This window comes from Mustela putorius, unplaced genomic scaffold, assembly GCF_011764305.1.
Source record: "Mustela putorius furo isolate JIRA1106 unplaced genomic scaffold, ASM1176430v1.1 tig00003869_pilon_pilon_pilon, whole genome shotgun sequence".
NCBI classification, from domain to species: Eukaryota; Metazoa; Chordata; class Mammalia; order Carnivora; family Mustelidae; genus Mustela; species Mustela putorius.
In genome coordinates this window covers 12,120,832-12,147,942 of record NW_025422021.1, presented here as the reverse complement: position 1 = coordinate 12,147,942, position 27,111 = coordinate 12,120,832, and the positions used below count along the sequence as shown (strand labels likewise).

Sequence of the window (27,111 nt, the reverse complement as noted above, 5' to 3'; positions counted from 1 at the left end):
ACCCAGGACCCAGGACCCTGAGATCATGACCTGAGCCAAAGGCAGAGACTTAACCCACTGAGCCACCCAGGTGCCCCAAGACTTGCATGTTTGAATGAACTAAATATCCTGTCTCCTCTGCTATACTGATCTTAAAGACTGAGCAAAAAGAACTTGAAGACATGCCTCACTAGCAGGTTATCTGTTATGCTAGCAGTCTCCTGGCCCTAGTTTGTCATGCCTGGGCTCAAGGAGCATTGACAGATCTCCAAATCACTTTCAGGCTCTATAAATGTCATCACTTTGTGTTATTATGTGATTATGATGACTTGAAACAACTCAATAGCTTATTGACACAGAATCAGCATTATTATATTGTCTCCAACTGATACTCGTGTGTAATAAAATGGTGTCTGGGTTTCTGATTACATATGGTGAATTTATAATGTCCTAATATTAAGAGTAGCTTAAATAATATTAAGAGCAGCTTAAGTCCATCTGTGATGTTTGTCAGAAGCAGGAAAAACAATGTGGAGCTATTTCCTAAGATTTTACCTAATCTGTATGATAAATACTGTTAAGTAATGACAGTTAAAAAAAAAAAGGCTACTGTCATTATAAATTTTTAACTATGCATTAAAATAAAATCTTGGAATTTTAATGCTGGAAAAAAGTAATGGTTCCAGTAATAAGCTACACTAGAGAATATATACAACAAAACCTTTACTGACACACAAGTAATTAAATCCATCACTTATTGGAATTTTGTCTATATTAATCACAAAAAAATAAACTGGTATTAGGGATTTGGTAAAAAATAATAATAATAGTTAACAGTTTTTAGTTGTCTGTCTCAATTCTAGAAATCGGGTATCTATGGTTACAGTCCTGAGGCAATGAATGAATGAGCCGATATACAGAATGAGTCCTAAGATACTAAGATAATTTAAAAATATTTTAATTAAATTTAATAAGAAATTCAGATTTTACCAGAAAGAGCTAAAATAAGGTATTAATAAAGAAAATACTAGATTAAGAGCCAAGAGACACACATGGGTGTCAACCCTTGCAATAGTACTGACTGTATTCACATCACTCTAAGTTCTGTGAGGGTAGGAACTATTTGTCTCATTGACTATTGACTCTTCACTCAATAAATATTTGTTGCTTAACTGACTGAGCTTGGTGGACTTGGATTTAAACTCTCTGATACACAGTTCCTTTACCTGCAAAATTTCTTACCTGCAAATCAGGTTCTGGTGAGGACTACAGACATCCCTGTAAACCACCAGCACAATGCTAGAGGTACAGCAGTCCTTCCATGAGGGCTGGTTCCCCCTCGGGTACTCTGACCCATCATCCAACTTGAACATTCTAAAAGTCTAAGCAATAAAATACTCGGGGATCAATACCTCCACCAGATAAGAGCTGTTTGTTCTGATGGAGAGAAACATTCCAAACCCTGACCCACCTTGCTTGTAGGAAGCTCAGCACTGAGAGCAAGGCTGGACAGTGGTTGCCTGGCTTCCTGCACAAGAACAAATATCCACTGGCCCAGTCTGGAGTCAAGGACAAGACTGAAAATCAAGATTTATTCTAGGAAATAAAGGTCAAGGTAGACCCAAAACCAAGCCTGCCACTGATTCTCTTTATGCATCTTTCTATTTTCCAACAATGAACGTTTTTTATTATTTCTTCTATTATAAAATCACTGGTTCCGGTGAGTCTCTGGAATTTGTATGTGGAATACTATTAAGGTTATAATCTCAACACACAAACACATACATATAAACCCACTAGATGATAAATATAAAGGCTTCCACACAGTGGACCTTGAATCATTGTACTACACATTGAACTATCTTTTTTTTTATTATTTATTTGACAGACAGAGATCACAAGTAGGCAGAGAGGCAGGCAGGGAAAGAGGAGGAAGCAGGCTCCCCACTGAGCAGAGAGGCTCCATCCCAGGACCCCGGAACCATGACCCGAGCCGAAGGCAGAGGCTCCAACCCACTGAGCCACCCAGGCGCCCCTGAACTATCTTTTTAGAGTCATTCATACAACTTTCCTACTGACCTCAGTTTTTGCATCTATATGTGGACATAAAGAAATGGAAGATGTAAATAAATTCAGGATTTTAACCAACTGAAACTAAACTAAAAAGCTTTCCATTAAGAAGGTTCAGAAATTTTCTACGTCCTAAATTTGAAAGAAAGATCTTTTAAATTTTTCTTAAAAGTATTGAAATACTCATTATCCTAGTTCTCTAGACTTTCTCCTGTATAATAGATAAATGCTTCAAAATGCAAACACACTGACTAAAATAATTTGTGCCTTTATATTGCATTCACAGAAAACTTAAGATGATAAAGTTGTTACCTTCCAGTTCAATGGGAAGGGCTTTATGTAAACCTAAGTATCTGACCCTTCCAAAAAAAAAAAAAAGAATAAAATATCGTGGTGTCATGACCCCAGCCTTAGGCTTCCCTCAGACCTTATCACCTTCCTAAGTACCCTCCACCTCACAGAATCTGCGTGCTCTTAAGGAGTCAACTTAACAGCTGTCGGGACTCCACACTAAAGACAAGCCCACAACAATTTGGCTCTCTTCAAGCAAACCAAAACAGCCATCCCATCTCCAGCCAGAAACGAGGCAAAGCCAGTTCTTCCCCGTGCAGGGTTCTGTTCACTGTTTACTAAGGGCACTCAACACTTCACTAAACTCAGTGGGTAAAGTTACAAAGGGGGAAAAGCAACTTAAACTTGAAAGGCTCTTCTGATAGTCCAGGAATGAGGCAATTAGGGCCTTATCTAACTCAATGGCCCAACCTCTGCTTCATTTCCCGCACTCTTGTTCTAGAAATCCTTTCCTTCTCCGTCCCTTGGGTTCCCATAACATGGCTAGAGCTTTCATGGTTCTCGACCCTGACCCCAAAATCTGCTCCCAGTGACTTATTAACAGCAAAGTTTAAGTGATTTTTAAAGCCCTTCCGTGGGTATTTGCACTCTCAGCAGAAAGTAGGAAGCCCTCGAAGGAATGAATTTTCTAATTGTGGCATTTTAAGTATTCTCTAATGCACAAATACCTTCCTCACCAGCTTGGTGGGGCAGATTTTTGGAGGATAAAGTATCTTATCAGGGCTCCTAATATCGTACCACACAGGTGGTGGTACGTGTCCGCCGCCATCTTTGCTGGTGCCAAAATTCTCAGCAGTGAGACAGCATTTCTCCATAAATGCACAGGCCAGTTAAAATACAGTCAAAGGGCTTCCCAGGAGAATTTGGTGACATCTTTGCATCAGTAAATGTGTCTTCAACTACTCTGGCTAAAGAAAAAGGTCCTGGGACGCCTGGGTGGCTCAGTTGGTTAAGCAGCTGCCTTCGGCTCAGGTCATGATCCCAGCGTCCTGGGATCGAGTCCCACATCGGGCTCCTTGCTCCGCAGGGAGCCTGCTTCTCCCTCTGACTCTGCCTTCCCCTGTGTCTGCCTGTGCTCGCTCTCGCTCGCTCTCTCTCTGACAAATAAATAAATCTTTAAAAAAAAAAAAAAAGAAAAAGGTCCTAAAGAAATATTACAAAAGCAATGACTCCAAAGGCCTAGAGAGACTCAGATAACAAATGAGCATGATTTATTGAAATACTGCTGTTTGGATTCTTTTGTAAACTGAAACCCCTTACTCTACTATTTGTAACTCAAGGAACTCCTACTAGAAATGCACGATTTACCAATTCCACCAATGGGGAATATATGTGCACATGTCCATGTACCCACACATACACATACGTACACACAGGGAGGCCCAGCGTTACAAAACTGGCTGACGAAGGAATCAAATCTAAGTATATTTCCTTTCTTCCATCCAACCCAGTGTGTCTAAAAGGTAACAGCTATTCCATAGAAGGTTAAGAGACAAAGCCTGAATAACCAGAGAGCAGTGTGCTTGATAATAGTACTGTAAAAAAGGAGGGAGGAAGGGAAGATTGTTTAGAAGCCAAGAAACATTCCAGAGCTTAAGTCCCTGGTGTTGTACAGCCTGTGTATGCTCTCTTTACCAACAATGTGGCAGGCATGTTATTAAGTATCTATGCCTCAGTTTCCTCATCTAAAAATGGGATAATAAAGAGCTCTTCTCGTAAGGTTAATATGGAGATAGAGAAAGGAGTATGAGCGTGGCACGTTACTAAATGTTCAACAAATGTTCGTGATTGTTATAGTTTCAGGCAAGTGTTTTCTGATCCTTTAAACTCTGTATTTTCGGGGCACCTGGGTGGCTCAGTGGGTTAAACCGCTGCCTTTGGCTCAGGTCATGATCTCAGGGTCCTGGGATCGAGTCCCGCATCGGGCTCTCTGCTCAGCGGGGAGCCTGCTTCCCTCTCTCTCTCTCTCTCTCTCTGCCTACTTGTGATCTTTCTCTGTCAAATAAATAAATTAAAACTTAAAAAAAAAAAAAAACTCTGTACTGTCTCCCTTGGAATTTTATAGTTTCTGTTTCATACACAATTGTTTATACTCTAGCATATCCATATTCATAGCTGCAACCCATTTTGAGAATCTTTTTAAAACTAACCTGATTATAATAGCTAAATTTTTAAAAATCAGATCTAATACAAAAGTTTAAATATTATCTTATTACTAAATTATCAGTTTTATTTTTAAATTATACTCTCTCCTGGGGTGCCTGGGTGGCTTTTATACCGAAGAAAAAACGTATTCAAAATGAACCTGAACTAGAGAAATAGAACTTAAATCACAAAGATAGGCAAGTTTTCAGGCACACATCTATTCCATGCACTTTGAAAAATACATTACTACTTAGTGAAATAAATTAACTCTCTGCAAGCTTATTTCTCTAGTTGATAATAACTGTTTTTAAGACATTTCAACAATTACATTTTAGGGGTACTTAAAATGTTTAGTAGTAATTTAAAAAAAGAAATCCTGTTTATTAACTCAATACCACATACCTATACACAGATATCTCAGTCCAAAGAAGTTGACAGTGACAATATTTCTTGAATGATGGAGTTACACAATATGGAACTACTAAACCCTCATTTTAAGTGTCTACAATCTAAAAATTCTCACTTTGCCTACAGTGTGGAAATCGTTTCTGACTCAATGACATTTTGAAAAAAGTCAAGCGTGAAGGACACAGAGGCCACGTGTGACACGAGGAAAAATCCTTAGCTTTTCATCATACATATACCGCTGGCTGTATCAGCACTTCAACCATTAAGAAAGGGGGATTCTGGTGTAAAGAAACCAGAGAACACGAGTATTTCTGGCCGCAAAATCAGAGACTCATGGATGCATATAACACAGTAATAGATCTCTACTGTGTAAGGCTGAAGGTTAAAAAAGACCTTAAAGTTGAATTCCAACATTCTGTTGGTGCATGCTATGTGACTGCAATTTTCCCTCTTATCCCCTAGAATGATTTTAAAGTAGGCTTATCCACATGATGGTCCTTCAAATATTTAGAGAGCGCTAACCATTGTTCCCTTGATTCTGCTCTCCAAAAGAAACAGCCCCCCTTGGGGAGCCTGGGTGGCTCAGTGGTTTGGGCTGCTGCCTTCGGCTCGGGTCATGATCTCAGGGTCCTGGGATCGAGCCCCACATCGGGCTCTCTGCTCAGCGGGGAGCCTGCTTCCCTCTCTCTCTCTCTCTCTCTCTGCCTGCCTCTCTGCCTACTTGTGATCTCTGTCTGTCAAATAAATAAATAAAAATCTTTAAAAAAAAAAAAGAAAAGAAACAGCCCCAGTTTTTCCATCATTCCTCCTATGAATAGTTTCCAGTTCTCTCATCATCCTTGTTTCTCTCCTCCAAATTCAGTTGAAATAGTCTTATGTCCCTCCCAAAATGTGATCCGCAAAGCTGAACAGATGCTCAGTGTCACCTGGACCAAAGTAGCCTAACCCAGGATTCACTCCCCTTCCTCTTCAGAAACAGAATCTCCATTTGATTCAGGTGAACACGGTTTTTTAGCTACATTGCCCAGACCTCAGCGAAGTGCAGTCAGTTTTAACTGTGGTCACAATCAAGACTAGAAGTCTTAATCAATGAGATGAAATGTAAGCAGCAGGATTGTACGGGACTTCCAGGAAGTCTCCTTTAAACACAGAAAGCACACCCTTCCTTCTGCTCCTCCATTTCCACTAGCATGGAGCTAGGATGGCTGTGGCTACAGCAGCTGTTTCGGACAATGAGGTGACCTTAGGGATGGATGCCACCACCACAGGATGGTGGAGCAGGAAGACCACAGGAGTACCAAACCAGCCTTCTGCTACTAGTTAGGTATGAGAGGAACAAACGTTTTTGTCTTGTTCAAGCCAAACAAAATCTCTACAACAACAGTCCTATCACCTTCCCTCGGTGACGGAGTCCCTTTACTATGCTCATGTGGCTCTTTTGACTTTCCACTAAAACAAAGCCTTCTTGAGTTCCTGCTTCCATGTGGCTTTGTGCCAGACACAGGATACCAGAGGAGGCAGGCATAACTCAGCATTAGTGGTCCTATTCTAGAAGAAGCAATAAAATACACACATAAATAATTGTAATTCACTGTACGATGATAAGAGAGGTTTAGAGAACATTCAGATGAGATGGAGGAAGGCCCTGTGGAGGAAGGAACATAGAAGCTATGATACGCAGGTCGAGGGGAGGGCACGCCTGGCAGATGAAACAAGCTGAAATGGCCACAGAGGCCAGAAGGTGGAAGGCATGTCCAAGAAAGAGACACATCCTTCATCCTATATCACTGACATATGCCTTCAAATTACGAAGATCTTGAGTGCCTGAAGCAGATTCCCTCTTATGTGAAGTAAAAAAACAAATCTGCAAGATCATATTACCCTCTAAAGCCACTTAGTGCCTCCACGGAATCAGTTCAATTCACAAGACATCTATAGAGCACCAACTGCTTGGCCATCAAGTAAGAGTTTCTCATGAAGAGTTTTCTCCTAACCCGTAAATGTGATCAAGTATTTTCCATATTTTAAAAAAACACTCAGAGGTGATACTTTGCCCATATTCTACTAAGTTAGATAAATGTTTCCAAGAGACGTATTCTGAGATTTAATAAATGATAAGCACACAATACAGATGTATTTCTCCTTTTCCTCCTATAATTGATTGATTGATTGTATTGAGTACGTAGTCAATAAAAGTTACAGAATTGAGAGAGTAAGGCATGTGGAATTAATAGACTATTACAGTTAAGCATGTAAGATCCAGAGCCTCAGTTTGCTCATTTGTAAATGGGGATAGAACCTCCCTGGACTAGAACACTAGAGCTATGCTGACTATATCACAAGCATATAGTAGGTTTCAATAAATGTCAGCTCTTAGTAGTAGTATTATGCCTTCCTTCACTAGCTGTCAACCAAGATGGACCCTCCATACAGACAATGACCCTCACAGAGACATTGGCATTCAAGGCTAGCCAGCTCCTAGTAGCATGGAACTGTCCTATATATAACATCTGATTTAGCATTCCTGTCCTCTAATCCTCTAAACGCTACGAGCAGTGACACTCAGGCATTATGATGACCCCCCCCCCAAAAAAAGGCTACACATTTCCAGATGCTCCCTAAGGGAGCTGTACCAACCAGGAATCAATGAGCTAAACCTAAGACATACACAGCAGGCCCAGATGGCCAATAAGCTAGAACTGCTTAAGACACAGGGATTCAGGGGTGCCTGGGTGGCCCAGTTGTTAAGTCTCTGCTTTCAGCTCAGGTCATGATCCCTCAAGGTCTTGGGATCGAGCCCATGTCGGGCTCCCTGCTCAGTGGGGAGCCTATTTCTGCCCCCCGTCCATCCTCCTTCTTGTGCTCCCTTTCTCACTGTCTCTCTCTCTGTCAAATAAATAAAATCTAAAAAAAAAAAAAGACATGGGGGTAGTTATGAATGTATATAGCATGCATATACATTGAAAAGATATGTCTAATATTCCTATAGATAAGGCATCTCAACTTCTAAAACAAATAATAGGAATTATCAAAAAGAGCCACCAATAAAAGCTTTCTCTATATTCCATGGTGGTTCTCTACCTTTCTCATCCCATCCTGGTCCACAAGTTTAGTTCCACTCTCACCATCTGTCCTTTAACTTAGCTGGTGGATATGCCTTCCCTCGTTGCAGCAAGCATCATCTTTACAAAACAAAGCCAGATCGCTGCACTTCCCACCTTACACCTTACATTTCTTCAAAGGCACCAAACTTCGTGACATAGAAAGTCCTCCAAAGTCTCACCAGATCCACTCTTCCATCTCCTGCGGACGCACCCTCCTCAAGACTCAGTTCAAAGAGCAATCTTTGTGATCTCCTCTTGGCCCCCTGAGGTCTACTTGCCTTCATCACTCCTTTCCTGTGCTCCCAAACCTCTATTATAGCACCTGTTGCCGTCATTGTGGCACAAAAATTTAACATGTTTTCTCCACCTGTGTAAACTCTGCATGGGGCCAGGTTTACAGGAAGCAGATACAGAACACATGAAATGGAAATATGCATCCTTTCAGAAGTCTGGAATTTGGGGCGCCTGGGTGGCTCAGTGGATTAAGCCACTGCCTTTGGCTCAGGTCATGATCTCAGGGTCCTGGGATCGAGCTCCGCGTCGGGCTCTCTGCTCAGCGGGAGCCTGCTTCCCTCTCTCTCTCTGCCTGCCTCTCAGCCTACTTGTGATCTCTCTCTCTGTCAAATAAATAAATAAATAAAAATCTTAAAAAAAAAAAAAAGAAGTCTGGAATTTTCCATAACATGACATTTTAGGTCGGTGCTTTGAAGACCTGAGAAGTGAAGAACAAAATGTTCTTGGGGTAGAAAGACAGGTTCTAAGGCCTGTCTTCTAATGCTTCCTTGTCTCATAGTTTCCCCTACTTTGAAAAAAAAAAAAAAGGGCTATATTTCTCCCCAGCAAGTTATTTGGATAGATTATTTGACAAGTGGTTCCTTTATTTCAAAAGACCACAGCATGGTCACTGTTCTGCGGCACTGACCTAACCAAGAGCTGGTCAACTATGAATGATTTCACACCAGGTTCCCTGTGGGGCCAAGTGTTTACTGAATGCTCACCAAGTGCCAAGACCTTACATGTTCACAACATCTTTTAACTATTCTCAGGAGCCTGCAGGGTAGAAATCACTAACACCCACTGCAGAGTCTAAGGAAACTGAAGCTCACAGAGATCAAGTGGTCCAGGGGTACACATCTGGAAGGTGACCAAGTTAATGCTCTGAACTCCAACTCCAAGCAGTGTCCTAGCACCTGAAAGGATTTGGCTGCAGGTTAACCATGTCCAGGGGAGGCCCTTGAGATTAAGAATCCTTGAGTAGGTGGACAAGGGGCAGTGGGGGCATGGCCAGAGGGCTGCCCAAAGTTTTACTTTGGCTTTAAGTTTTTATCACTGGCTTCGGTTCATCCCCAAATTTAGGCTACCTTCTACACCTTCAAGGAAACTGTAAGAATTTTCTCATCATAAAATGTGGGTTATTTTAAGACAGAAGTTTTAAAAATATATACTAATTCCTCAGAAGTTATTCAAGATGCCAAATATTCCTTTTTGAAACGATCCTAAGCAACACTAAATCATCCGTCCTACCGTACAAATCCCCAGACTGTTCAATGCCTTTCAAAAAATGTGATGGCATATTTTAAGTCCTGGGGGAACCATTTTTTAATGTGCCAGCTCATTTGCTTCACTGGAGACCCACACCAACAAAATCATGTAAGCGGGGAAGAAAATTTTCAATTACAAAGAGTCTAAAAACAACATTTAGTTGTATATTTCTATGATATTTTAAAACTGCAATCAAGGGGCACCTGGGTGGCTCAGGTCATGATCCCAGGGTCCTGGGATCGAGTCCCACATCGGGCTCTCTGCTCAGCAGGGAGCCTGCTTCCTCCTCTCTCTCTCTCTGACTGCCTCTCTGCCTACTTATGATCTCTCTCTGTCAAATAAATAAATAAAATCTTTTAAAAAAATAAAAAATAGGGGCGCCTGGGTGGCTCAGTGGGTTGAGCCTCTGCCTTCGGCTTGGGTCATGATCCCAGGGGCCTGGGATCGAGTCCCGCATGGGGCTCTCTGCTCAGCGGGGAGCCTGCTTCTCCTCATCTCTCTCTCTGTCTGTCTCTCTGCCTATTTGTGATATCTCTCTCTATCAAATAAATAAAATCTTTAAAAAAAAATAAATAAAAAATAAAACTGCAATCAAGTTTTATAGACTAATACAACTGATAAATCCCAGTGTTTTTTATAAATTCCCTTTAAATATTAGAGCACCTAAGATATCCATTAATGGTTACTTCTAGCTAAAAGCCAAAGTTTTTCATCTTATTATACCTATCAGTTTTAAGTTAGAAAAAGGAAAGAAAATAAAACATTAAAGAACTTAAAAGTAAGAGCTTATCCTAAAGTGAGTCTGATCATTTGCTATTTGCATTCTCCCTTAATGTTACTATATACACATTTACTTATAAGTTTCATTTCCCTAAATGATTCTTTCAAAATCTGCTAAGATGAAGGAGCAAAGCTGTCGTTCAGCCTAACTATTCTTTAAACCATATATTAAGAGATACCCTGGTATGTTCCTCTCAAACTATAGCTACCTTGAGAGTTCTCATTTGTAAAAGTAAGGTGGGCAGGGAGGAAAAGAGATGAGAAGGAGAAAATCTCTGATTTGTCATCAATAAAATAAATCAGGAAAACAGCCTTTAATCTCAAGAGTACATTTTGCCATTTATTTACAAAATTGATGGAAATTGTTAACAAGGAGTTAATTGATTTGAGTCACCTGATTACCACAGTTAATTAACCACACTGACTTAATCTTCTTTGAAAACATCAACTAATCATTTCCCAGGTGCCAAGGGGTAAACCGTTAAATAAAAAATAAACCTCTGTACCCCTCTTCAAGGGAGAGTTCTTGAGCATGTTTTCTTTGCAGATTCCAATCTAGCAACAAGCCAAGTTTGGGTGTGTGTGTGTGTGTGTGTGTGTGTGTGTGTTTATATAGGTATACTGAAAGAATTGCCATCTTTCCAGAGTTTTTTTCCTTTTATAATAAAGAAAAAGCAGCCTTGCAACTTTACCATCCATGACATTTGAATTATTTCAAAAATGAACTAAGAACACTTTTTGAATAAAAATAAACAAAGCAACAGCAACTGAAACTTTCATATGAGAAGTGAGTTTTCAAAAAACTAACTTTAAAACTTATTTGGAGGGCGTGACCACAAAAACTGTGTGAGGGAAAGGAGGGGTGGAGGAGAGCAGGGTTTTACTGAGCTTTTTGGTGTTTGTTTGTTTGTTTGTTTGTTTTGAAGATTGTTTATTTATTGGACAGAGAGAGCACAAGCAGGGGGAGCAGCAGGCAGAGGAAGAGAGAGAGAAGCTCCCGGCTGACTAAGGAGCTTGATCCCAGGACCCTAAGATCATGACCTGAGCAGCTGCCTAACCAACTGAGCCACCCAGGCATCCCTTACTGAGCTGTTCTAATCTTGATTGTGGTGATGGTTACACAAATACATCCATGCAGAAAACTGATAAAACTGTATACTACACAAAGTCCATTTTAGTCTATGTAAATTTTTTAAATAAAATAAAGCAAAGCACTTCATAATGCCAATATTCAAGCCTACTTCTGTGAGAACTGGGAAACCTTATTCCCCTTTTCACAGATAGAAAAATTAAGGCCAACCACTCACCCCAAATGCCTCAATAAAAAGGAGATGGGGAGGAATCTAAGAAAGCCAACATTGTTAGAGAAGATCAGAAAGAATACATCCCTTGAGTCTTGTGGCTACCCAGTCCTCAATTAGTAGATCCACTGCCTGTCTCGGAAAAATAAAAAAATCTTTAAAAAAGCCAATTGTCTTTGATCTGTCAATGCACCCACAGCACAAGAGGGCTCTGGAGGGAACCAAAGTCCCAGGTCACGGTGACAAATCATGCTTGCACTCGGTCAAGTGAAAGAGTGCAAGGGCCTTCATAAACAACGTTCCCCTTCCTTCACTTTTTCATTCCTTCCATCACTGCCAAGTATTTGAAAAATAAATCTGGATTACAGTAAGATTTTGTTGCACATATTCACAATCAGCAACAACTATTAAAGAGCTCTTTGATTTCCCTTACAAGGAAGTGAATGCATTCAATATAAGATGCACCCTCCTTGGCTTGAGTCCCACGCTTTCTCTTGTCTGCACTGCTGGGTTTAATTATTTACAGCAAGAATCTTCTAACTTCCACTGTCTTCCAGTTAGTACATTCAATTTTTAAACCATGAATTTTGTTTTTCTCCAGAATCTCAGCCTCCAATGATTACTTTGCAAATTCTTTCAACACCTCACTGCACCAAATATTAGAAAGAGGTAAATTTTTATGGCAGAAGTGAGCTGGAAAAAAAAAATTCAGTTTTGGTACATAAAAATTAACTATTTGGCAATTTGACTTGAAAAAAATTCTGTATTTTACCTCACTCATTTGCAAATTCTTTTTATTGATTGCATACTAAGAGCAAAACCAGAATTTCCTATCAGCAGTCATCATGCTGTCTACAAAAAGTAGAACTACCATGCACGTTAAACCCAAAGGCCTCCTCTCCATCTTACCTGACACTGATGGATCCCTAAGGAATGACTGACTAAGAGAGTCTTACAGCTCTGTTTTTAGGGTCAACCTCTCCTTTCTTCCTAACAATCCTATTTCAACTAGAGCTACCTTGAGGAAGGAGAACCATACTAGAAGTTAAGAAGTTCTATCTTTGAAATCCATTTTACAGACTGACAGCAGAAATCTCCATACAGTCGTCCTAAGAAAAGGCACAAGCAATAATATTTTTTTTTTCTCTAGAAAAGGTGATTTAGGCAACCCAATTATGAGATGAAGTTGACTCCCTTTCAAGACTATCTCTCACCTTCTGACAGCTTCTTCCTTTTCTTTCTCCCACATCATAATGTACTAGCTTTGGGTCTCATTCTCACTGAACCTTGCTCTAGAAAACTTTGACAGTGCATTGCTATCTAAACCAAGTCTTTACCTATAGGTATAAACATTTCTGCATTTTAAAGAAGGGTTTCAGGGGCACCTGGGTTGCTCAGTGGGCTCAGCCTCTACCTTCAGCTCAGGTCATGATCTCAGGATCCTGGGATTGAGCCCCACATCGGGCTCTCTGCTCAGCAGGGAGTCTGCTTCCCCCACTCTCTCTGCCCACCTCTCTGCCTACTTGTGATCTCTGTCAAATAAATACATAAAATCTAAAAAAAAAAAAAATTTTTAAATAAAAATAAAGAAGAGTTTCAGGGGGAAACAATGTCTTATTCCAAAGGACTGGTTGTAACGGTGCCTGAGTAGACGTCTTTGGCCAGGGTGAGAGATGCTTGGGGACCAAGAGACCTTCAGCACCTCCAGCCACAGGCAAATGCTTTCCGCATCTCTACAGGAGCAGCCTCCTCAGACACAGAAAGACTCCATTCTCACTTGGTTGTTCATTCCTTTCTTCTAGGATTTGAATAAGAGAACTTAGTAAGAACTTTTTCCATCCATATTAAAAAACAACAACCTTTAACTCTGTACTTCACTGCCACCCCTAAAAGGAAGTTAGTACAGAACTAATTGGGTGTCATCTTTTGAGTTAAAAGACAAGTAATTACAGAGAATAGAATATTACTAGATAAGAAATGGTAGCAGAGGAGGAAGCCAGCAGGAAAGAATCAAGGGGTACCTAAAGAGTATAGAGGAAAAAGTAGGTTTAACTAGAAACATACTCTTCTGAACAGTAAGATCTTTTGGACAGGCCTATGTCACAGGAATCTTTTTTTTTTTTTTTTTTTTTTTTTTTTTTTGAGAAAGCAAGCAAGCAGGAGGCAGGGGCAGAGGAAGAGAGAGAAAGAGAGACTCTTAAGCAAGCTCCATGTCCAGCACTGAGCCCCACGTGGGGCTTGATCTCACAACCCTGAGATCGTGACCTGAGCCAAAATCAGATACTTGACTGAGCCACCCAGGCTCTCTTCTCTATCCTGCAATATATAACTAGTTACATCATGCCTGAAGCATAACACTTGATCAACATGTATTGAATGAATGACTGCCAAAGTAGCAAGAAATGTCCACATCTGGGTTGCAAAGGTAGCAGCATCTGAAATGACATCGTCTTAATATAATATGAACCATTAAAAGAGGCTTTGTTTGCTTGTGTACAGAGGCACTATCTTCTACTTGCTCCAACTTATCCACAGTCACAATATCTAAGAATAAAGGCTTTAGGCTCAAAAGTTGGTTCCACCACTTAGTAACTGGAGGCGTTAAGTAAATTATCACACCTGTCTTTGCCTTGACCCTTTATCCATAAATTCAGACTGTTAATGGCAAAGTAGGTAAATTAATACCTATAAAACCCTTCGGACAGTGAAAGACACGTAAGCACTCCAAAATATTTATCCATAATTGTTTTAGCTCATTCCTGCAATTTCACTACCCATTCAGGGATGTAACTGAGCCATTCCTCTGCCTCTAACTTACTTGGTCATGGTTGCATATGGAGTCCTCAAAAGAATGGGATCTGGAATGAGAAAGGTTGTGCCCACAGGACAAGCAGCCATGGGCATTTTTCAGCAGTCTGAGCCTTTTTTGGTTGAGCTCATTTTTCCTTCATTCATCAGGAACAAGGCCCATGAATGTCCTGGCTTGACATGCAATGTTCTTTCCACAGTAGTCCATGCTGCCTCCCTGAGTTGGGAAATCACTCCCCTCTTCAAAGAGGCCCTTTTGTCTGATCAAGGCTGTTTTCACTGTGCTGTGGTCTCAGACAGCTTTCTTTTGTGTTGTTTAAACACAGAATGACAGTCCACTAACATAATGTCTAAAAACTTTGGCTTATCTTTGTGTAAAAGTTACTGTATCAAATCTGTTCTAAAACTAGCATGACCCATTCTGTGTGTACCGGAGACTCTCACAGGGTAACCAAGTGTCTAAGTGAAAGTTAGAAAAGTTAGACTGCTGCACAGCTACTCTCAAATGAATTGGAATCATCAGTAGTTGGGGGTCAGCAAGGCGGAGGAAAGGGAAGAGTCAAATGGAGAGAAACAGCGTTGCTAAGCCACTTGTTTTGATGGAGATAGCATTTTTTTTTCTCCATTGGGTCTCTGATGAGGCCCCCAGGAGCCTGGGGGAATTAAGGGCTGACAATACCAGGGACATGGCCAGGAGCTGACAATGCCCCTTCATAGAGTCCATGATGGCATTTATCCATTTGTTCAACTTATATTTATTTATTTATCCCTATTCTGGATACTAGGAATAAAAGAATGAACAAAAGAGATATTAAAAAAAAAAGTTCCTGACCTCATGAAATTGAGATATTAGAGAAGGAAAGACAAAAGTAAATCCGTAAACAAGTAAATTACATACATTATGTCAGATGGTGAAGAGAGTTAATCAGGAAAGACTGGAGAAAACCACACAGAGAAGGTGACCTACAAGCAAACACCTGGAAGAGGCAAGGAGCAGGTCATGCACAATTTGAGGCAAGAGGGTTCAGAAAGAGGAAAAGTTAGTATAGAAGCTGTAAGTAAGGAACGCCCTATGTTGGGGGGGAGGGTGGGAAGCAAGAATTATCTCCATGCCTAGAGCACTGTGAGTGAGGGAGAAGAGAAGAGGTGAGGTCAGGGAACTGATGTGAAGGATAGATGGTTAGGGAATTGTAGGTCACTCTAAGGATTTGAACTCTTGACTCTTTATGAGATGGGAAGAAACAAAGACCCAGAGCTGGGTCATCCAAAGTCCCCTTCAAGAACTTTCTACATTCACTCAGCTCCGCTGGGGTCCACCTCAGTTACAGAAGGGCACCTTGTCCAAGGTTATGCTCTTATAGGGGGAGGCCACATCTAGTAACTGCAGAAGGCCATTTCAGCCTTCTGCAGTACACTCTGAGTGTTCTCAGAACACTCAGAGCCAACCCTTGCTCCAGATTTCCCACAAGGTTGAGACTGCAGCCTTCTCCAGTTTCACTTCTTCCTCTGCTATTCCTGCTTCTTTCTTTCCCTTCAAAAGTAATGATCTTAATAAACATCAGCATCTGTTTCTGAACAACCCAGTTTGTGTGTCACAGAAGCTACTGGGGCTTTTGAGCAGAGGAGTAACATGATCTAACTGATGTTCTGAACAGGTGCTGAGAGTAGACAGAAGAGGGACAGAAGGAAATCAGGGTGATCAGTAAGGAAGCTGTTGCAATAATCTAAGTAAGAGCTGACTGTGACTTGGATCAGCATGGTGAAAGGTGAATGGATTCCAGATACATTCTGAAGATGAAAACAATGGGATTTTCCGATGAACTGGATGTGAGGCATAAAAGAAAAAGATGAGTTAAACCAGAGTCCAAGGTTTGGAATTAGCCTGAGCATGGGGCAGCGATTTACTAAGATGGAAACGTCTATGTAGAAAGCAGGTTTAGGGCATTAGTGAAGATCAGGAGTTCAGTTTTAGGTATAATCTAAGACGACTATTAGGCAGCCAGGTGGATATGTCAAATACGCAGTTGTATATATGGGTCTGGATACAGGGTACTGGTCTGGATGAGAGTCATAAATTTAGAAGTTGTCAACATACAGATGATAAAACCATGAGACAGGATGAGTTTCCAAAGAAGCAGGGTAGATAGAGATGAAAAGTAATCAGGGAGATGGACAGGAACAAGCGTGAGATACCAGAAAGACAGCAAGCAGAGGCAAGCAAGGAAAGATGGAAACCAAGAGAATATAGTTTAAAAGCCAAATTCCATGTTTTGCGGAGGAAAGCAGGATACACTGTGTCTGATGCTGTTGATCAGTTAAATAAAACAAGAACTGAGAATGGATTATTGGGATTTAACGACATGGGGATCATTAGTGACCATGGCGAAAGATGTTATCTATCAAAAGTGAGAGCTAAAACTTGAATGGTATGGGATTTGAGAAAAACTGGAGGAAGAAATTATAGTGGATATGGACAAATCTGGGAAGGAATTTTGCCATAAAGTTCAACAAAGAAAACAGGGTGACAGAAAGGAATGTGGGTCAAAGAGAAGAGACAATTAGTGAGATGAGATGGAATTCAATCTAAAACATGAATAAATGGCTTGAACTTCAGAGCATGGAAAACTTCATCCACAGTAACGGGCGGGAAGATAGAATAGATGGACAGAATGCATGCAGGTGATGATGGCTGAGTTATGGGAGCTTGTGGAATTCTCCTTTGGCTGCTTCTACTTTCACATTTATAAGAAGCAATGTCATCTGAGCAGGTGGTGTTGCAAGGTTGAAGAGAGAGATGTAAGGAAGTAGGAAAGCAAATGTCCTAGCCAGGAAGCAAGTCTGAGGCTGAGATTAGTTTCATAAATTTATCGTGAGACCAGTCAACACAGTTTTGTGTTTTTCTCCTGCCACATTTAGCTACAGCAATGCAGATGTTGAATATTAGATTTAACCAGGACTGGGCTTTTGCAGAGCACAGGAGAGCAAGACAAGGGGGCCTTCTAGGCAAGGAAGTGATGTTAATGATGAGTCATAAAAATGTAAGCCGAGGAAATAAATAAAATGCAGGATTTGAGGGATAGCATAGACGTGGTAGGATCACCGACTCTAAGTCCCAGTGGGGTCAACAAAGAATTGGGCTTAGGATATAAAAGAAACAAGCTACAAGGTTTTCTGACACTCACATTCCAACCATTGGATAGATGGCTGCTTTAGACGCCAGCAGACTCTGTTGGGATACTCTGGGATAAATTGAAGAGCGATTACAGTGGTTATAGAGAAATCTGTCTGATTTGGGTAAGAAAGGGTTAGAAGACCTCCAACCGCTGCCGTTCATCTAAAAGAATCTAAGGTTCTTAGAGTGCAAGGAAGGACTTCAAGGGTGTCCAGGGAAAGAGCAAAGAACACAATTAAGACACAAACAGAGGCTCTAGGGAGCAGCAGTCATGTCAGCCAGGAAAGGAGATGCCCAGGAATGGGGGAGGCTCTAGGTACGAAAGACTAGTTTCCCTTCTTACTGTAGCTACCTTGTAACATCCCACCCAAAAGAAAGCACGGATTTAACAAAGTGTCCTTAATTGCCACTGGAAGAAATTTTCAGTGGCACATTAGTATACCTTTAGTTACAAACCTAAAAAATGAAAGGCTACCTAGATCAGTTGTTCCCAAATTGTCTGTCCTCAGAATCAACCAGAAACTCTTTAAAAACATGTCCATCCTCCTGCTTTAGTAAGTATGGGTTTTGGCCTAAGAATCTATCTACTTTTCAAAGCTCCCTAGGTGACTGTGAGAGCTGACGACTTCTATCTAGGGTCTCTAGAAGTTAGAGCATTCCGTAAGCTGTTATGAAATAATGCTTTTGCGAACATAACCAAAATCTCACAGGTGAACTGCCCTTAGATATGATCCAGACAACATGTAGCCCCATTTGCTCTGGCAGCTATGATAATAATAGGGAAGCCAGACTGAAAACAAAGCTGAAACCTAGAAGAGAGTGGAGTCAAGAAAAACACAAAGAAAGAGAACTGGAGCCCTGAATGCCCCACACCTGAACCCCACTCTGCCTCAGAATTTTCTAGTTAACATGAGCCAATAAATACCCTTTATTGTTTAAGTCAGTTTGAGGTGGGTTTTCAGTTTCTGGTTTCTCACAACGAAAAGAGTATCCTCCACACCCTTCCCCACATCAAAATTAAAACCAGTGTCGAAGCACATGTTGACATTTTCTCCTCTCCTTTAATGAGATTATATCGTGGTTAAGACTGACATATTTCAGATTAAAAAACAACCACAACAATAGCAATAACAACAACCTCCATTCTTAATTCAACTTTATTTGAAGATTTTCCTATGAAACAAATTATTTTGATTTTTCAGCCTTTATTCGACCAAGCTTCTCCTTGTTAATAAGATAAAAACCAAAAACTGGGCCCAAAGTGGCAAGCAAATCTGACAGATAGGACAGGATGTTTCTATATAGGAATTCAAGAAAGTCTAGCATAACAGAATTGTAGTTTACTGTCTTCTTCTTCCCCTTTTTCATGCTTCCTTAACACCTGCTGGGCAGTCAAAAGTAGGTATGTTGTTACTTAATGTCAATCAGTAAATCAGTGAGTCAAGACTTATTGTCAAAGTTACTAAGAAAGAATCTTCATCTGTTACTGACTGATAGTACATGAACTTAAAGGAGACCTCTAGGATTGCTTACAAACCTGGATCTGGAGATCTGGACAATAAACAAGCCATTGTATCCATGGTAACAGTGGCTTAACTTTTCAATGCACAGAATGGTAATTACATTTCCTCCTTTCATTCATTTCTCCCTGTTCCCAATAACCTTGGGAGTCAGGCATGACCTGAGGGCTAATGACTAAAAGCATAGAGCTTTCAACATGAAACTTCATTGTCTAACTTGTCACCTTTCTTGGAGAGACTTATTATTTCCTTACACTGTGTTTTGGCACTGTCCTAAGTCAAAAGTACCCATATCTTACTTTTTGAATGATAATGTTTCTCAGCCCGTGCTATCAGAAATAAAACTTAAAAGACCAGCAAAGTAACCACTGGCATGGAATTCATCTATTTGGCATTTCTGAATTAATCCAAGGAGGTGTGAAAGACACCTGCTCTACCATTTAAAGAAGCAGTCCTTAGGTTAAATGCTAAAGACCCTTGGATTTGCACCAAGATGTATTCTGTCTCCATAGAAGCATTTCAGTATGTCTCCAGACCCTCCTCTCCTCTCTTTCCACCCCATTCTCATAGCCAAGGCCTCCTGCCTGCAAAAGGGACAAAGTCTTAAGAATATAAACAAGAGAGCAGAGTTAGTTGGGAAAGGAGAAAGGGCCTAGGATTCACTGAAAAATGAAATCACACAGTGGACTCAAGAGCTCCTGTACTCTGCTCTTTAAGTTTATTTTCCAGAACTTTCCTGTCCACCACAAGTTCTGCTCCAAGTAACACTACTTTAAGCTACAAGTAAACCTCTACAGGTAAACCTTCTAAAAGTCCTTCTTTCCCCTGTTCTCCTAAACTTAAAGCTGTAACATGATCACAGGAACACAGAGCATTATGTCTTTTGCCTTAATATTTTCAATACTTTTCCCCTTTCAATTCACTGAGTTATCCCAAGACAGTGTGCTCTTGAGAAATTTCTATAGCCTTGTAAGTCTGCCCTCATGTATAAAATAAAAATAACATCAGGGGCGCCTGGGTGGCTCAGTGGGTTAAAGCCTCTGCCTTCAGCTCGGGTCATGATCCCAGGGTTCTGGGATCGAGCCGAGCCCCGCATCCGGCTCTCTGCTCAGGAGCCTGCTTCCCCCTCTGTCTGTCTCTGCCTGCCTCTCTACCCACTTGTGATCTGTCTGTCAAATAAATAAATTAAAAAAAAAAAAAACTACATGAAAAATAACATCAGTTGGTTATACCTGATGAGGTGTCCTAGACACGTGTTGTTTTTGGAGCCCAGCCTCTGGTCACCTGGTCACTCTCCCCAATTTCCCTTTACAGTCCAACCTTAGTGCATGACTTCTGGGACCAAGCATATATCCAAGCCTAAGCCATGACCACACTTCATACCATAGATACAGTGACTGGTTCTCCAAGGACCTAAGAGTCCAAGATGCAACGAAGACTTTTGCTGGGAACAATTAAGACAAAAACTCTTGCTTTTCCCTAGTGGTCATTCCATGAAAGGATGTGGCTCCAGGAGCCACTGACAACCATCTTAGAACAGCAAAGAAAACATTCGAGAACAGAGTCATCCCAGAGTTAGGAGATAGTGAAAACAAATCAGCCTGACATAGTCTGAGCCCCCATTTTATATTATGTTGAGTCAAAAGAAATTGCCAATATTCGGCTGTCTAGAAAAACAGCAATCCCATATAGTTCAATCTAAGAGCTTTACCTTTTCAATTACGTATTTCAATAAACTTCCTTTTGGCTCCAAGCAGTTTAGAGTTCTGTCATTTACAAACCTAAGTGTCTAGACTAATATGTCAAGTTGTGGCCACTAAGATAAACCAGGGGTGCCTGGGTGGCTCAGTGGGTTAAGCCACTGCCTTCGGCTCAGGTCATGATCTCCGAGTCCTGGGATCGAGTCCCGCATCGGGCTCTCTGCTCAGCAGGGAGCCTGCTTCCCTCTCTCTCTCTGCCTGCCTCTCCATCTACTTGTGATTTCTCTCTGTCAAATAAATAAATAAAATCTTTAAAAAATAAATAAATAAATAAATAAAAAATAAAAAAATAAAATAAAATGATAAACCAGCATGCACAGATGCAAAGAACCACCTGTATTAAAAACAACAACAAAAAAAAAAAAAAACAACAAAAAAAAACAAAAACAAACCCACAAGATACTACATTATCTTCTTCTCAAATTTGAAAAACAGTTAAATTCTTGAAGAGGTTAATAAAGATGGATAGAAATATATATGTGAGACCTCACAATCTGTAAAACATTTCACACTAATCTCACTTAATTGACATAACTGCCCTTTAAGGTAGATATGTGCCCATTTTACAAATAAGAAAACTGACCTGAACAGTTGAGTATTGTCCTGAATTTCCCACATAGTAAACGGCAGAGTCAGGATTCAAACCCAGATCTTCTAACTCTAAAATCTCACACTCTTCCCACTTCATTTCACAATGCTGAGATTGTGAAAAAATTGCTTAGGAAACATTTCCATGGACCCCAACAGAACACATGAAGCATCAAAGAAATGTCTCTGGAGCTGCCACTTGCCTCCCCAGATGTGTGCACCTAATCTCAGCTGGTCTGCCAGGAGACCCCCTGAGCATCAACCCCTCGTCCCCCAACATGGTCCCATTTCCACTCCAACAAGATGAAAGAAACTATCACGAACCAGGAGAAACTCACCAAACTGCAAGCACAAGTGTGCATTGGTGGGAAAAGAACTGCTCACCAAAAGAAGGTGGTTCATAGAACAGCTACAGCAGATGATAAACTTCAGTTCTCCTTAAAGAAGTTAGGGGTAAACAGTATCTCTGGTTCTGAAGAAGTGAGTATGTTCACAAACCAAGGAACAGTGATCCACTTTAACAACCCCAAAGTTCAGGCACTGCTGGCAGCGAACACTTTCACCATTACAGGCCATGCTGAGACAAAGCAGCTGACAGAAATGCTACCCTGTATCTTAAACCAACTTGGTGCAGACAGTCTAACTAGCTGAAGATGACTGGCTGAAGCTCTGCCCAAACAATCTGTGGATGGAAAAGCACCACTTGCTACTGGAGAGGAGGATGATGAAGTTCCAGATCTTGTGGAGAATTTTGATGAAGCTTCCAAGAATGAAGCAAACTGAATTGGGTCAACTTCTGAAGAAGATAAAACTTAAAGAAGTTACTGGGAGCCGCTATTTTATATTATGACTGCTCTTTAAAATTTTGTGCATGGATCTGATAAAATCTAGATCTCTAATATTTTTAAGCCTAAGAACCTTGGACACTGCAGCTCTTTTCAGTTTTTGCTTATATACAATTCATTCTTTGTAGCTAATTAAGCTGAAGAAGTCTAGGGATAAAGTTTGAATCAAGATTAATAAAGTTCTTTAGGGGAAAAAAAAAAAGAAAGAAAGAAATGTCTCTTGATATTTCAGAACAACCACCAATCTGACCATTTTAAAACTCAGGCTGAAACAGGTCAAATCTTTCTAACATTGGTGAGATCCTGGCCAGGGGGTTCTTAGAACTTGACACCATTATTGTAAATTTTTTTATTAAATACTTTTTTTTAATAAAATAAAACCTGTCAGTGTTCTTAGAGTACCTGCTTAGAGAACATGGACAATGATCAATTACCATGAATTAAGACTAAAAACCTATTCATGTAGCAGTCTATACTACGAAACCTGAAAACCTAGGAATATGCTTTGATGACCCAAGATTTTTGAAAAATAGATCTACAGATATGGTCTTTGGAAGCTGGAACACCAACTTGGAATAAATTCTGGACCAAGATGAAAAGACATGGCTATAGTAACCTATCCTCTTAGACTTGAGATTTCTCTTAGAACTGAGATATGTGACCCATCCAATTTTTTTAAGAGGGATTGACCAAGGTGATCTTTTCATCACACTTTCCTCGTATGTCAGGTCAGAATCAACAGAAAAGCAATCTACAGGCCTCCTCAACCAACCAGGCTGAGGACAGTCCAAGCACGTGTATCTAAAAATGATCAATTAGGAGGTCACAAAGAGGAGACGGGTTTAGATCTTAGTTCTAACCTTGGCAACATGCCCTTAGGTGAAGGGCTTCACCACCCCCCTTTCACTCCATTCAGCCCCTTCTTCTTCCCTCCAGGGTTTAGTTGCTTATCTATAAAATAATGCAAGTAGACCAGCTGATAGCTAAAATTTCCTCCATCTGTAAAAGTGTAAGTTTCTATTAGAACAGGACAGGCACAAGATTGCATCAGGGAGTTTGAGCAGAAGCCCTATAAAAACTGGACAGTAAGAACTTCAAGCAGAGGGGGAAAAAAGCCAACTGCTGGGAAGTAAAAGCAGCAGTGGTATCAGAGATGTAATAGAACCAAAATGTTGCAGACACAAAATGTTGCATGCTTATTACCGGCCTCAGAATCCTTTCAAATATGTAAACTTCACCTGAAGATGTAATTGTCATAAAGCTGATACTAACTGTAAAAGGCATAACCAAGCCTCTATTGGAGGAAAGAATGTAACTTTAAGATCAATACCATTTTCTCAAAAAACCTTCCAGTCGTATCCTGAGAGCTGGGAATTCCTCAAATAAATGTTAGTGAAACATGCCTAAGACTTCCTTATGCACATTGAGAAATTAGAAATATGAATAGTAACCCCCCTCCCAAAAAGTTACCTTTAGTATTGGTCAATATAATAGCTGCTAGTTACGATCATTGTCTATAGGCCTTACACGTTCCGCCCTTTTATCTCTTTATGTTAATAAATGCCACAGAACAGATTACTCCTGTTATCCCATCAATTTGGCAGATCAGCAATCTGAGCCATGCAAGTTTCCTGACTTCCCCAAGGTCACACAGCCAGAAGGTGGAGAGCCATTGCTGAAATCCTGTCAGCTTGGCCCCAGAGCTTGTCAGGGTCTCCAAACTTTTCTTCAAAGCATTATGCAAAAGATGAATACACAAATAATCTTAGCTATAGATATGCTATAATTTTTCTAAACACTAACCATAAAATACCCAGAGTTCTTTTCCAAGATCTAATGATGCAAACCTTGCAGGAAGAGCTTACCTAAAATGTGGTATAAGGACATTTACAAGGTCATCACACTCTATCTGAACAGTGTCAATACAACAGGAATCTAGAAATCTCCTTAACCTTCCAGGCTGAGGATATTCAGAGGACAAGTAGGAAGACTGAGAATGAGGACTCCTGGGATAAAGTGATAGAAACCTGAAAAGAATTTCTGAAAAAATTTGTTATGGCAAAGCAGGTAGATTTTACCTTCTGTGGCAAAGACATAAAATGCCAGTCAGTTTCTTCAGAAACCTTACACATGGGTAGTAACCTAGGGAGCATGACATTTTTAGTACAAAAGAAAAGAGGGAAATAGAGGAGAGAGTCGCATACTATATAAGCAGTGAAATTATACCCTCTCTTGGACTGGCCTCACAACTCTGCCCACAGTATGACCTGGGACAAATTACTTCATTGCCCAGTGCCTCCATTTCCCATTAGTAAAATAGGGATTTTAAGAATACTGATATCAAAGCATCATTATAAAGATTAAATATCAGTAAGTATAAAGCACTAAGAACAGGGTCTGCCACATGTGTATGTTTATGATATGTTAACTCTTACTGTACATAATATTATTAAAGAAGAGGTATGGATGTAACCTACTAAGAAGAGTAAATACAGTTTATTTGGTGACTAAACCATCAACCCAGGGGATAAAGTATCTGTTTGATTATACAGGGACAATCCAGATGTATCCCAGATGAACCCCGACAAGATTTCTTTTTGCCAGGCACCGACAGGAGCATATAGTAAATCCTAAGACTATATTTAGGACGTAAGATGTTATCACCCTAAGCACTGCGGCAAACCCACCACAATAATAATAAATCCTCTTTCTGTGTTAACAACACTGAGAAAAGGTGTTCAAAACAAGAATTATTATTAAGTCTCCCCCTGCCTCCCCTCCCTTTCCAAAGATTTTTACAAGACCAGTGGGGTTTGTTGGCGTTTCCAAACTTCTTCTCAGGAAGTCTGAAATGGGTACTGCTAGGAGTTGCTGTATAATTACTTAGTTGATTCCCTCTAAGGAGCTTACACTAAGAATTGAGGAAAGAAAGCAGATTAACCATTTGAATACATGCCATGGCCCATCCACAGGCTTTTCCCTCTCCTTCGTAAATGGGGGCTTCTACAGTCCCTACCCGTCAACCCCAATATGTGATCCAGGGAAATCAATTTATTGCTTTGGCTAATCCTACAACAATAGGGGTTTCATTTTCATTGTAGAGCAATTAAGTTGTCCGACGGGAGGGAAGGAGCAGGAGGCGAAAGAAGTGGGGGGGAGAACTCTCCCGTCCCCACAGACAGATTAGTCCCTGCGGAGGCAGCCGTGTCCGTTCTGTCTGTCTGGTGGTCGGTCACACGCAGCTCCGGGCTGCTACCTAGCAACGCAAAGCCTGGAGAGAGCTCGCGGGTTCCCCTGCCTCCTCCTCGCCCTTCCCATTCATCCCTGGTCGGTCTCCCCCCCCACCCCCACCCCAGTCCGCGCGCTACTTTCTATCTGTCTTCAAATTCCCTCTCTCCCTTCCTTCTCTCCCTTTTCATTGCTACTTGTCTTCTCTCTCCTCTTCCCCCTTACTGTTTTTATCCCCTCCACTTCTTCCTCCCTTTCTTCTCTGCCTGTATCTGTAAAAATGTAAACTCTAGCAACCTGAGAGAAATTTTAAGTGCTTCATCCCAGAAACTTTCTCCATCCGAGCCCTCAAAACTCTGGCCGCACAGACGGGGCCTCATTCATCAACACAAAAGCCCCCACCTCCCAGTTGAAAAGGAAAACCCTTCAAAGAAAATGCCCCAGTATATCTGCTGTTCTCTCGGCCAATCCCGCCTCCGGGCCTTATCTCGGCTCGTAAATGATCTGTATCGAGATGCGGTCTCTTGAGGGTCAACGTGGGACCAAGTTTCGCTGAGGAGAAGGGGGGAGTGCTCTAGCCCGGCCAAGGGATCTCCCCGGCTGAGCGCTGCAGGTGGAACACCGCGCACGGAGAACCGCGGCGAAGCCCCGCAGGCACCCAGAAACTAAATCAGTATGGGAGGCCGACTGCGCACTGGCTGGGAGAACCTTAGTCTCCGGGTTCCAACTGCGGAGTGCTTTCGGGAGGGTCGGGAGAAAGTCCCGTGGGAACAAAGACGGGGTCCCCGTCTGTGCGCTGTCACCGAAACCCGCGGAGCTACTTTCTCAAGTTTGCGGCTGCTCAGTTGCCGGGCGGACGAAGGAGGGGTGCTCCAGCTCGCCCCTCGCTGAGCAACCTGAGCGCCCCGCCGGGAGCCGCTCCAGTGCCGCCACCCTGCCCTGGCCCCTGTCCGGCCGCGGTCCCCTCAGTGCGCTTACGGACCCGACCCCTGCCACTGCCGGTTTAAGTCCGGAGCTCCGCGCGGAATTCCGGACAGTGAGTGCTTACCTTGGCCCCTGGCCCGCCCCAGGCAGGCGGCAAAAGCCAGCAGCAACGCGCACGCCACCGCCGCCGCCCCGCGCTCCATCCCCGCGACCATCCGCGGCCCGGGCCTTGCGGTTCCTTCCCCAGAAGGTGGGCGCGCGTAACACACAGCACCCGCCGCGCCTCTGCTAGCGCGCGCTCCCGGAAGCCTGCACCTCGGCAGGCTCCTAGTGGGGAAAAGCCGAGCCGGGCGCCGAGGCATCCCGTTTTCTAGCCGCGCCAGTCCCCACCCTCCAGACCGTGCATAAAGCCCTGGAGACCCGACCGCCCCGGAACTAGCATGCGGGAATCCAGCGGGGCAGGCCCCCTGCCGCCGGGCCCGCCCCCTGCACTTTGCAGCGCGGGGAGGAGTAGGGACTCGAACACACGTGCGCTCACACAGGCACCGTTCTCACACGCCCGCGCGCGGCCTCACACTCGTCCTCA

The 27,111-nt window shown here is 41.8% G+C and overlaps 1 protein-coding gene and 1 pseudogene across 1 annotated transcript in view; one reads left to right on the top strand and one right to left on the bottom strand.

Annotated features, from left to right (window-relative positions):
- LOC123387982 overlaps window positions 1-26,907 on the bottom strand; it is a 66,444-nt gene extending 39,537 nt beyond the window's left edge. Inside the window, exon 1 of the mRNA XM_045066734.1 lies at window positions 26,650-26,907. The gene's annotated coding sequence lies outside the window, so the exon portion shown is untranslated. The remainder of the gene's footprint in view (window positions 1-26,649) is intronic.
- On the top strand, window positions 21,832-22,415 carry LOC101692303 (annotated as a pseudogene).
- Window positions 26,908-27,111: the final 204 nt, after the last annotated feature.